The 12,246-nt window shown below is 40.1% G+C and overlaps 1 long non-coding RNA gene across 6 annotated transcripts in view; it reads left to right on the top strand.

The window, feature by feature from the left end:
* The first annotated feature begins 1,535 nt into the window (after positions 1–1,535).
* Positions 1,536–12,246, top strand: part of LOC118330107 — a 41,775-nt gene continuing 31,064 nt past the window's right edge. The window contains exons 1-2 of one of the 6 annotated variants that reach the window (XR_004796814.1): positions 1,536–2,080; positions 7,768–7,807. This is a non-coding gene — a long non-coding RNA (uncharacterized LOC118330107). The remainder of the gene's footprint in view (positions 2,081–7,767; positions 7,808–12,246) is intronic. The other 5 variants (XR_004796818.1, XR_004796821.1, XR_004796819.1 and 2 more) reach the window with 5 other exon arrangements.

The following is a 12,246-nucleotide window of genomic DNA, read 5'->3' on the forward strand; positions in this document are numbered from 1 at the left end:
ATGCAGGAAATCCTAACAGAAGCAGAAAGATATTCAGAAAAATTAAAACAATTTAATTGGTGCTTGATATGGTCTGTTAAGAAACAGTCATTAAAATGTGTAGATATAGCAAAGGAGGCTGACCTATCTGTCCCATGCATTAAAATAGGATTTACTTAATATCGTTAAGGGGGAGGGAAATTCTTTCTGGGAACAGTCCCTGACGTTTTAGGTCATTTCCTTTGGCACAAGCTTGTGAGGCCTAACCCTTGCCCTGAGCTCGCTGCTCTGTGAACCCAATCACCCCGTCCAGTAATCCTCGCTCTCCTAACTGCTGTGATTTTGTCACTTGAACTACAGAGCCTGAAAGCTTTGCACACACAATCTGGAGAGGACACGTCACTAACGACGGTCACACTCATGCACAGCTAATCTCATTACCCTTGTCTCCATGCAGTATGCGGTCAACAGGGTTGCATTGCTTGTGCCACTGCGGTGCACTGGGCTCAAAATGATCATAAATTTCAGTGAGGCCTCACAGAAACATGAGTCACGTTAATGTGAGAGGTGGCGTTCATATTAATAGAGGCGATCAAGAGGCCTAAGTGGCCTGGATTTAGAGCACAAACATGTTGCTGGGTAAAAGTTGTTTGTGTGCTCAGGATGAAAAGTCAGAGCAGCCTGTGTTTAGTGTCTGTCAAGTCTGGTATTTTAGACCAGTTCATGCAACAGGTGCAACTTAAGATACAGTGAGAGGTATTCTGAGTGATAGCTCAAGTCACCATTAAAACATCCCTAAGGCCACTCAGTCTGTCTGAAAGGTTGCAGAGTGAGTAGCTTGACTTTTTAAGTGCACACTGCACAGAGGATGCTTAGAGCTTGACTGCTGTGTTAATTCCAAAAATCCTTTAAGAAACACTTGGGACACAACTCAATCAAAACAAACAGACACAAAACCTTTGCTCAGATTGTTCCAGTGTTTCTGACATATGGTTTATCAAAGAAACATTAAAGTGTTCTCAGTGCACTCCGAATCGGGCAGACAACTACTGAAATACAGTAGAAAGTATAATGATGAAGTTTAAAATTGCAGTTCACAGTAATTACTCTTCCATTTGTCAGTCTACACTGCATTGCCAAAGGCAGAATTTTGCACTGATCACAGCGCTATGCACATCTGTTTGAGAATTTGTTGTAGCAACAGTAAGCCTTTATCACATGTGCATTTGTTTATAAGGAGGGGTACCAAAAATGTTCATTTCACAACTTTAATTTATAATAAAAAATAAAAAAAATATTTAGATATACTCCACCTTTAGAGTATATCATGCTGATTAAGTATGATAATGACAATTTACAGATTGACACTCTGTAGATCAGTTCCTAACTTCTTCTCTAGGGCAGATGTGTGGTATTGATCAATCATCTAGCATCAAATATTAACTTTCATACGTCCTGCCGCCAGGATGTAGACCAAATCATATGACTCACACTGTGTGGGCATCACGACTCCAGAACCTCAAACTCATGCAAGTTTTTGTTCCCCAGCATTAAAGCCACTGCAGCCACATGCACATCAGACCTGATCCTGATCCTGCACAGGCACAATTATCAAAAACGAAACGAGGACAAATAAATGCTTTGTTTCCCCACAAACGTTACCACTCAAAAGCCCCTATTGGCTTGCAGTCCTGCCTTAACGCACAGCGGAGTGTCACATTCGCCATGCAGTAGTGCGGAGATATTGGGGACAGCCTGCCCTGCGCAGCGGATGAAAGAGATGAAAAGCTTTCGCTGGGATGTGCATAATCCCGTCCTCACGACAGTCGTCAGACCACCTCGTAGATTATAACTCGACCGAGGATCACTTTCTAGGCTATTTCAATTAAATGGAGAGCGGCGGTGACACGCACAGTTCTTCAGCCGCACTCATCCTGACAATTTCTGAAGCGCCCCAAACAACACTCAGCAGCAGCAGCTGGTGAGAATAACCCTAAAATGCCGCTTCTTTCCGCTCGCTTTCTGAGCCTATTGCGCGGTGGACGCACTAGGAGGAGACTTGAAGCTGACAAGCAACAAGCACATGGTGCGTTTTATTATGGTGAGTCCATTGCAACTTTTCTTTGTCCTACGACATGTTGTGACTTATTTTCGACAATGTTAAAAAATAAAAATAAAAATAACAAAAACAAATGTAGACCTAAATAATTTCGCGTTTTTGCCAAATAGGCGTAATCTGTGGGAAAGCTTTTAGTGTGTCCTTTGTGCTTGAAATTGACTTTGTCTTTACGTGTTTCTCTGGTGGCAGAGTCACTTTCCATTAAAAGCCCTCAGGGTAGCACTGAAAAGAATTAGATTATCATACTTTCTTTCATTTCTCTATTATGTGGGATTTTAATTTTGTTCTAATACTTTAAACTAGATGTTGCACTGGTGCTTTGGTGTAAAGTTGAATTCTGATGTGGTTCTTGTCTTGTGAGTTTATTTCCTGTATTTGTACACAGTGCCCCTTTTTGGTAGGTGTCATATGGTTTCAGGTTCACTGTCATGGAAAGTTTAAAAAAAAAAAAAAAAGCATAAAGCTTTTGGTGTAACTCACTGAACAGTGTTAAGGTTCAGTGTAATTTATGCTGCCGGTGAATGCAAAACTAAAGCACAGAGGAAGGAAATTCATGCAGCACAACAGTACTTAGGTTTCTGTTTAAACTCTTGGGTTTTGTAGTGATACTGGAACATGCTAATATGAGAGATGCTGCAGTGTTAAGGAAACTGAGAATTGTTGGTTCGTTGTTTCAGCTCAGTAATTCTGAAGACTGTTCATGCAGCATAAAGACACCAGTCAGAGGTGCAGCTTCAGCTCCCTCTGAAAGGTCTGGCCCAAAGACTCCAGAGAAATATACAGAGATATAATTTACTGAATTTAAATTAGACTATTGGGTCAGAGAGAGGAAGGGCACCCAATAAGAAATTATTGAAAACATAAAACACAAGGGCAATAATTGTCACAATTCAGTACATATTAAAGCAACTTTAATGTGTGTTTAGTACCATATGATGCAATATCTAGTGTGGATCGGTAATATTTGAACAGTATGTATATTTACAAGGAGCCCTGAGTAAAAAAAAACTCAAGTTATAAAATAAATGTGCATGTAATGAATTTGATGTTTCTGTGGCTGTTCTGTATGAGGCAAAAAAATACAAAAAATACAAAAAATCCTGCGATCCACCAGCACTAAACTTCATCTACTGTAATGACCTGTCGTTGTCGCCTGCAGACTGCACGGCTTTCTTGCTGTCTGTGGAATTCAGAAAGAACTGAAATTTCTCATTTCATTATGAAAACATCTTTCATGTCAGATATTTTGAACATGGAGGATGAGATAGGGATTTTTGGTAGACTTATGAGACTTATTTTCTCACAAAAACCAAACTCAGACTCTGAAACCGTTTTTCTAAGTAAAACTGCACATTCAAACTGATAATAAAAACATTGAAGTTCTTGTTGTTCCTTGTAAGGGACACCACCTCCAACCTCTGCAGTGGTCAAAGGTCACAGATTGAGTGTCTTACTCATAGAACTCTTCAGCAACTCTGCAGTTTAGCTTCAGTCTCACTTGCCGTTCCTAAAGAGGAAATATAACTGTAAATTCTTTATTTATTGTTGTAGAATAGCAACGTATGGAACAGCATTAAGTCATTTTTTCATTAAGTTGTAGTTCCCATTATTCTACTCACAAAAATAAATCCAGATGTGTGTGCGTGCCTCTTAATGTTGCTGTTTTTCTGCTTGTAGAGCTCATCAGTTAAATAGCTGTCTGAAGCTCACTGAGCACTGGGTGGATGATTATTTATATTACAGCAGCCATTAAAGATTTTTTGAACATAATCTGATAAGTAAGCAAGGCCTCAACACATTTAGATTTAGTCTGGCAGTAAAAGAAACTTAACAATGTGATAACTTCCACACAATAGATTGGGGTTAATGCATATTTTTAGTCTTCAATCTCTTCTTCTCTTCTTCTTTTCATCTAATATCTGTTGCATATCACTAAGAGACTACAAAACAGCTGCACAAATGTTTACTGTCATTAGTAGCAGCATAGTTATGAGTGCATAAAAGCTCCCGGCAAAACCTTACAGAAGGCTTTTATCTTTTCTATGTAACCTAATGCTTAATGTTTGCTTGCAAGATCTAATTTTATTGTGAGACTTAATGAGTGGATATTTAGAAATTGACCCGTACTCCTCCATCACAAGCTTTAGATATCATGTTATGCTGACATACAGAAGCAGGCTGCATTTTTTAAGCCCTGTTATATTTTTGGTTGTGAAAGGATTTTATTATTTTGTGACTTTTATTGATAAGAAGCTACTGCCTTAGGTATTTGTTTTAGCGTATTATTTATTTCGCATTTGTTTTTTAAATGCAGTCTTTGTGTGTGATGGACAAACAGTGTCAAATAAGTTTTGAGCTCCCTGCTGTGCTGCAGCCGACTGTTGACTGTCATCCTACAGTGGGAGGCAGAAACAGGTGAACACTGTCAGGCAGCTGAGCCAGACAAGCCAATAAACCAGCCTCAGGACACTGCTGACTGATGCAAAACTTGCCTTTAGTCCTCCCTCATTCCTCAACTGTGCTGCTGCTGCACTGAAAACCGAATACATGCAAAAAAACATTTCTCTCATAGTTATAGTACAAGCTGTTAGTACACACAGTACATGTAAAATGGCACTAACCCAGCTTGGCTGTTCTTATTTGGGTTTTTTGTTGCAAAGATCATGCATGTGGTTTTCCCCGGTGACTTTGAAAATGTCTTTTTAAAGTAGTTCGTGTTTATATGTGTGTCTGTGTTTGAGGCTTTCATGTGCATGACCTAATTCCACAGTGAGCAAAGAATCTGCAGTGATGGCTGTGTGGTCATGTGTATGTGTGTGTGCACACGCACGTCTTTGTGTGTGATTGAGTGTGCACACATTTTCCCTCCCTCCCCAGCTTCCTTGTTAAAGCCGACAGAGAGCACACTAAGTTCATCTAAGGACAGGGAAATGCTTTTCTTTCCAGTGTGAATCATTTTGGAAAAATGAGCCTCTGGACTGAATTGCCCCAGCAATTTGGCATGTTTCTCCATTCTGCTTTATTGTCTATTTTGGCTGAACTTGCAGTTCTTCATTTCACTGCCAAGAAAACTTCAGGTCCTATACAAGAAGCAAAGCCAGTTACTGAGTCAACTACGGCCTTTAGGCAAATAAAATAAATCGCTGCAGAATACTGCCATACATAGCTTCCTGTTTAGCTGTGAATTTCAAATAGAAAAGAACAAGCCATGTCTGTACTGTAAATCCAGTGTTCCCTACACCTAAAAACAGTGTGGACAATACCCATCTGTAGGCTTTACACCTTCAAATAAAAATGAACAGGGAAAAGTACACAAGCCCACTTTTTATAGAGGCATTTTATATGTTTAGATTAAAACCCTTCCTCTTTTTAAAAGCCATTTTCTCGGTGCAAGGTATCTGCTTTCGCACTCATGCAGTTTGGAGAACAAAACTCTGCAGTGCAGTGAAAAGAAAGTGTGAGTGGGAGCGGTTTTGGGATGTAGACAAGGAGGAAGGGAGGGAGATGGGGGGAGTTTTTAATTTTGCAGTCAGCCTGCCCCCTCCCCCCCCCCCCTATAATTCAGCTGGTCCCCCCATCAGAGGGAGCGGAGAGGGAGTGGCCTGTGTTGAGGTTTGGGTGAGCCAGGGGTGGGCTGTGGCAGCAGGCAGCTGGGCTCTCACTACCTATGTCCTGCAGCTCCAGCCTGAATTATGAAGGCTCGGGAATGGCAGCCAGCCTAATTACAATGACTGATTGCCCGTCCGTTGGCATTTCTCAGACAGTGATTGTCGTGTGTGTAGGATATGAGGGGAAGGAGGAGGGCCATTTCTTATTGGCCTTCCCTTCTCTTTCTTTGCATGAGAACAGCCACAGATTGAGATCTGATTGGTTGGAGAGAAAAGAGATGTCTCATGATTTGGTGAGGCAGAGCTGGTGGAAAGGCAGAGACAGGTGATGTTGCACTGATGGTGCATTGTAGCCTATTCAATCTTAGGCACAAAATCCATACAAAAGGTGTGTGTTACACTATGAAAGACACATTAAACATTATTTTTTCTGTTGTTTAGAAATAGTTTAATGCCTGAAATCCTTCCAAATGTTTTTGATGCTGACTAGAATCATGTCCTATGAAGAATATAGGAACCATCAGGTAACAGATCTCTAAATATGGCAAAACTTCAACCTGTTGACTTCTTACTGTGTATCTTGAGCGCTTCCTTCATCTATCCCACGGGCATTGTAAAAAAAAAAAAAAAGAAGAGGTCTTGAATTGGCCATTTGTATGTCAGCAGAGCACTCAGAGGTGTGATGTGTGTGTTAAGTGGGAGCTGGTTTGAGTTGGTCTGCCCTGCTTTGTCCAGTGCTTTGGCTTTTGTTCCTCCAGTAATGAATTGTGGAAGCCTTGGCTTCAGCTGGAGTGTCTCATAGCAACTGAAAAGAGAGAGGGAGAGCTGGTAAATGGAGAAAAGGCCAGGGGAGATCATGTGTTTCTTTCAAAAGGGCAAGACAGACCAACTGGATGATTCTTCTCGTACCCAGCGCATCATTATTTATTGCCTTTATTTCAGATGACAGTGTTTTGGGGCCTGGGGTAGCAGCATGTGTTCCCCGAAATGTTTCTATTTTTTAAAATATGTATTTTAGGAGTGCCTAGACTGCACATGTAATATAATGCAATAATGGAGTAACGTAATGAGACCATAATATTTATAAAAGAAAATTCTCAGAGGCAGAGAGAGGGCTCTGGTGGCAAAGACCATTCTGTGAAAGAAAAATCAGCTTCTGTAATAAGTTTATACGTTTCCTCCCTACCTGCTCTATCCATCGTCCCTTCTGGTGAGTGAATATAAGGATGATTAAATTTTATGTCCAAGACTAAATGTAAAGTGATGAATTACTTTACGAATGTTTTACTATTTTAAAAACTAGGAATAATTTTTTGGCCTTTTTTACCATTAACCGGTCCCTGCGACTCATTGGGTGTTTTAGCCATCTTGAATATCCACTGCCACTGTTGATTACCTGAAATCCAGTACGGCTATGTGGTCGTATCAGTTCTCAGGTCAGCTGGCAGCTTTCACCTGAACCTGCATGTGTGAGTTAGTGCATATGTTTATGTGGGTGCACGTACGTTCACGTTTGCATTTCTGTTTGCCCGTATGCGAGGCTCGTTTTTTATTAACCGACGGCCAATGCTGAAGCCAGGCCATGTTTGCCCTGTGACCCAGACACTACCTGTCTGCTGCCATGGTTACAGGGACAGAGCAGGTTTAGTGGCCTGACTCTAGGGATTACTTTCCCTTGTCTTAACAATCGGGCCTGTGCCCCAGTGGCTGTAAAATGGACCAAACTGCACCCTAACAGTTAAGGGAGCTCCACACTGTGCCCTGGTGGCCTTTAAAACTGCCCTAAGTGCTGTGTAAGGGATTAGACCTGTACAACGTAATTGCTCTGGTGTCAGTGACTGTCCCTTTGTGATCTGGTTCACTTGTAGTGATTAGCTCTCATAAATGAAAGTGCTAACAGCACACACTGGATACAGGTCTGAAAGTGTTTGAGCTAAAACACATGTTGAACCAATTTTATTTGTCTTTGAGAGCTAAAGATTTTGCCACCAGACACACTTTCATTTTTTTCCCCACACACTGACAATGTTTTTTTGTTTTTGTTTTTTCTTTACCAAACAGATCAATGAATCAAAAGAAAAAAGGCCCTGAAACAATCACTGTGAGTACTTTTATACGAACACAATAACCTGACAATCTGTGAAATATAACAGCCATGCAATACATGCCAGTATTTGAAATCTCTGTCAGAGAACTGTTTGTTTTATGATAAAACATTACAGTAGTGAAAGCCAAAAACACACAAACTATTATCTCAAGTTAAAAAGGTTTTTAAGACCTGAAGCAGTTCTAAATCCCTTTCTCTTTATACTCCAGAGATAAAAGTGCATAAAAGTGAGATTAAAAAGTGCACAAGTAGTTGTGACTTGTTTTTGCTCTGTCAAACAACTAAACATGGCAGGACTTGATTTGCTGCCCACTCCAAGAACCTGAGGGCTGTACTACAAAGCCTATCTATCCAGGTAATTTAGGGAGTAACTCTGTGACGTCAGGTGTAACCTCCAGGCTAAATCGTGCCGCTAAAGGTGGATAATATGGCAATTTACGCTCCGATAACTGCTCCGAGCTGGTTATCTTCATGGTTAACTCAATGTTACCTTATAAACCACCTCTTCTCTGCCCGCAATCTTGTGGAGAGCGGAGGGCGAGGGTGTTAAGAGACCGTCAAAATCCCTGTTAGCCCTGATGTTCTCTCTAAAAGATATCAATTCTCATCTGAGGGAATTCACTATCTATGCCAGCTTCTAGGGCCAGAAGGCATCTGTTATGTTCCCATTTAATTGTTATAATGATCAAAGAGGCTTTTTATGCGGTCGCAGGTAATTCACAATATAGAAATACTTTAATATACATAGACTTGGCCCATGTACAGAACACTTTATTTCCAAAGGAATCCAATCCAGTGATTGGTGTGACTGACTGTACACTTATTCTAACAGTAGAATTACATTCGCACAGGTGGCCCTTCAGCCTCGGTGCTTTAGGGAGTAGATTTTAATTCAGGGCTTCAAATTATCAGGCACCATGACTGATTTCAGGCATAGAGAAGTTTTAAATGATTTTACTTAATTCAATATATTGTAAATTTTTCCCCAAAAACTCACTTTCTTGCTTTAATCCCTGTTAATTAATTAATGGGTCAATTTCTGAGATATTTATTCCTTTAATTCACCTCTTTAATCATGCAAAATTACCGCAGCTGCTTTGAATCATACCACAAAGAAAAGAAGAATCCGTAAGAGAGAAATAGAGAACCTACGACATGAACACTATGATGTTACTTGTGAATTTACTCTGTTGACAATGTGCTGCCAACAAGCCTCCCTGCTACTGCAGTGAGATTAGTCCCTGTTAACTTTTTTTTAAACTCCTTATATCCTGATATTATCATTGTACATTCTTCTGGGAACAAATATGGAGCACGAGCCATGATGAAAAAACGTTTCCTGCACTGCTGAACACGCCCCCCATGCAAACACAGACAACCAGATTTAGTTGACACCGACTCAACTAACTCACATCTTCTACCGTCATAGTCAACCCGGACTTTCCTTGATAACCCAGAGTTTAATCTGAGTAGGTTCTTTTCCTTTCCTAGTACCTAGTAGTCTTGTGTGGCTGACCAGATTGGTGTTGATATTTTTATTGCCATTTGCTGACTGTTCTTTATTTATGTTGCCTTTGATTTAGTGATCGAACACTGAGGTTAAATACACTACATGACTGCCGTTCTGAAAGCTTCGGAACTGGCTGGAGCACTGAGGGTCAGTATTCTCTGGCCCAGATTTTTGGTGACTTAGCAGAATCACAAAGACCTCTCTTATTCACTCCAGTGACTTGCAGTCTTGCAGGTGTCCACCAGATGCTGCAGGCAGGCTGTACTGTCCCTTGCATGTCATCCAGCAGAGATGTAATATCCACTTTGGAGAAAAGAATTGGAACCGTTTCCATGGTGTTAGGATTAAATGTAATATAGCTGTGCATCATAGAAAATAGGTCCCATTTTGGGTTATTAAGTAGCTTTGATGATGCATCTGTTACAGAAAATGGACTGAGGGCAGTGTGATTGAAGATATGTCCTTAATTCCAGTGGTTTAATTCAAGTATTTGGAGAGATGAAAGAAGACATTTCATATAAAACATTATTATAAGTCAGCTATAACCACAACTTTCAAATACTAGTCATGCATCAAAACTTGTAAGAGATTCTTGAAATAATATTGGTATAATGAGAGACAGTGCAGAATTAGGAGCTGTAAATACAATATGCATGTGAAAATGTCATTCTTCTAACAGTATATTAACCGACATATCTCATGTAAACCTGGTAAGAGTGAAGCAGAGTCTGTGACTCATGTTGAGCAGAGCAACTTCACAGTTAACTTTGTGAACAAAGCCAGCCCCGCCACAAGGCATGCTGGGAAGTTTGGCTGCTGGTGAAAGTGCCTGCCAATGTCCAGAGAGCGGCTCTGAAAATCTTTGCAAGGGCTGAAAATGAAGTTTGAAAGTAGAAATAAGAGGAGCAGCAAAGCAGAGAGCTCTCACAGCTGTAAGTTCGGCCTTCTCTTAAAGAGATATCGCCAAAACATTCCTCAGTCATGGACGCTGAAGTGGAGCTGTACAATGAAGTGCTGTTTAAAATGTACTGTATATGAACCACGTTAAGTTATGGCCAGATCTGGATTTTAAAAAGCATGTGTGGACTTATTTGACTTATTTGAGTCTCATGTTTTTCAGCATCAATTATAAAGTTTTTAAAATTGTAAATATGTTGTAGAATTGATATTCACAATAAGCAGAGAGAAGCAAAGAGAAAAGTGCTTAGGAAGAATGTTACATTAGATACGTTTGCTCAAAATTGCAAAAATACTAATAGGAATTTACTGCAATAATTATGACGTTAGAGAATTCAATTTGGAGAGGAATAATGACTGAAGTAATGTAATTTAGTTGTTAAATAACACTAGCACTATATCTATTAAATAGTGTGTTATTTTAAGCTAACATTATTTTCAAGATTATGTGATTTAACCATTTACCTACATTGGTGCTAAGACATTTAAAAAAGCAATAACAGAAAACTTGATTTTACGGTACAAAGGTGACATGTGCACTGAGAAAATAGAGAAAGGAATCAATCCATATTTTTAAAGGACTGTTTGTAGCATTAGAATCTCCTGTTTTCATTTAGTATATCTTCTTCAACAGGTTGCATGGCTGATGACTGACAGGAATTAAAACCTATTTACTGTCAGATTTGTTGTGTAACCATGGGACAAATGTGTAAGGAGGTTGCAGCTAAACCTTTAGTTTAAGGACCTGCTTTATAGTGAGTTGTTTCAGGTCAGAAAGCGACTTTTTATTCTTAATTCATCCAGTTGAGATTGACTGAGAATAGTTACTATTTTTCAGTGTTGCCCTGTTTTACAGGAAGCTCACTTACCTTAAAAATACACTTTCTACACATTAGAATTTTAGGGGGGCTATGTCCCTATCTTACCACATTAGTTTTTAATGTTAAAATTATTAATATTAGTAATTTCTGATTTAAATTTCCATTTAATTTAGTTTTCCTTTTGAGCTCAGGCCTGTGATGCAGTGTAAGCCAGGCATTTTCCGAGCAGAGGACTGTTGGTGGTGGTCAGCTTTGTAGCAGCCGAGGTTCAGCCCAACAGTGCTAGGCAGTCTGGTGGGTCTTGAGCCTTCACTTCACAGCTCCCCTGTTTGGCTCACACACATTGTGCCATTCAGAGCTCAGACCATCTATTCACCCTGCTCTGGGCACCCCACCATTGTGAGAGTGAGTTCATTTGAAAAGCCTTCAGGATTTTTTGGTGCGAGCAAGTCAGCGCTATTTGCATTTGTTCCAGTCTCGAAGATTTTACAGGTCAATTGAGACAGGCGGATATCGAACATGCCAAAGAGAGTTTTCCTCTTCATCCCTATCTTTGTCATGCTCTCGTCTTTGTTTTGTTCTGACTCTATTTTCCCAAATTTCCCAAGTGTGTCACCAGTCTTGATTCAGTAAAGTGCAATATATTAGGACTGTCTATCTGCTTTCTGTGAGAAACAGCCAGATCAAATAGATCCAGGAGAAGATATGAGCATGTATTGATTTCACTTAGTAAATTCACTTAAGTCATGAAATGAAGATTAAATGGGAAAAAATGTTTAATAAACATTTTAAGGCACTAATTTGGCTCAAACATATCCAGTTTAATATTAGAAAAATCATCTTAATGCTTAATACTATTGTGATTTTAAGCCCTACTGCCTTACTCTCCCTGTCTGTCGATTAGGGGCAGAAATACCTTTGTTGGCATCTAGGGTAGCAACAGGGGATCAGATAGAGGAGAGAAGGGTAAGTGCCAGCCTTTCATTCCTGGCCTCCTGGCAGGCAGACTGCAGGCTGGCCGGGCATGGCTTAGGCCAGAGCCAGGAAACCAAGACGGTACTCAGACAAAAACACCTAATCACTTTAATTAGTCTAAGCCTACTTTGTTGGGCTCGCCATCAGGTTTGCTTGTGTGTGTGTGTGTG

Source organism: Morone saxatilis, unplaced genomic scaffold (genome assembly GCF_004916995.1).
Source record: "Morone saxatilis isolate NCDOM2014 unplaced genomic scaffold, NCSU_SB_2.0 Contig2, whole genome shotgun sequence".
NCBI lineage: Eukaryota > Metazoa > Chordata > Actinopteri > Moronidae > Morone > Morone saxatilis.